This window comes from Penaeus monodon, chromosome 20 (genome assembly GCF_015228065.2).
Source record: "Penaeus monodon isolate SGIC_2016 chromosome 20, NSTDA_Pmon_1, whole genome shotgun sequence".
NCBI lineage: Eukaryota > Metazoa > Arthropoda > Malacostraca > Decapoda > Penaeidae > Penaeus > Penaeus monodon.
In genome coordinates, this window is record NC_051405.1 from 2,858,180 (window position 1) to 2,858,645 (window position 466).

Sequence of the window (466 nt, forward strand, 5' to 3'; positions counted from 1 at the left end):
AAAACTGCCTATCCCTAACATGGCAGCATTCATTATGACTTCAAGCAATCAGTTAAACAACATGTCTTGAAGCCTGCATCTCAAGGCATAATAAGTTAAGTCATCCTCAGCGGATGGGGACAGAACCGGAGCAGGACTTCCCTTGCAAGTGAAGGTGCTCTCTGCTTTGGCTCTCGACAACTTTGGTCGTGCAATATTCCACTAATGTTAATGGCTTGTGGTCATATGCCTAAACACATTCAGCACGTCACTTTTATGTACACTGACGCTGACATACAGCCCCCCGCTAAGCAAACAGCAGTGGCAACAGCAGTAAAGGGCACTGGCAATTGGCAGCCGAAGTGGCAGCATGAACAGACCCACACTGAGGGCTGACAACTGTTCTTTTTTTCTATCACTCACCCTGAGTCTTTTCCCACTTGTACCTTTATCAGGGGCTGGGAGCACAGTGGCCATATTTAATGGG

The 466-nt window shown here is 47.4% G+C and overlaps 1 protein-coding gene across 1 annotated transcript in view; it reads right to left on the reverse strand.

Annotated features, from left to right (window-relative positions):
- Window positions 1-466, reverse strand: part of LOC119585589 (calcium-transporting ATPase sarcoplasmic/endoplasmic reticulum type-like) — a gene marked incomplete in the record, with an annotated part of 14,749 nt that overhangs the window by 6,289 nt on the left and 7,994 nt on the right.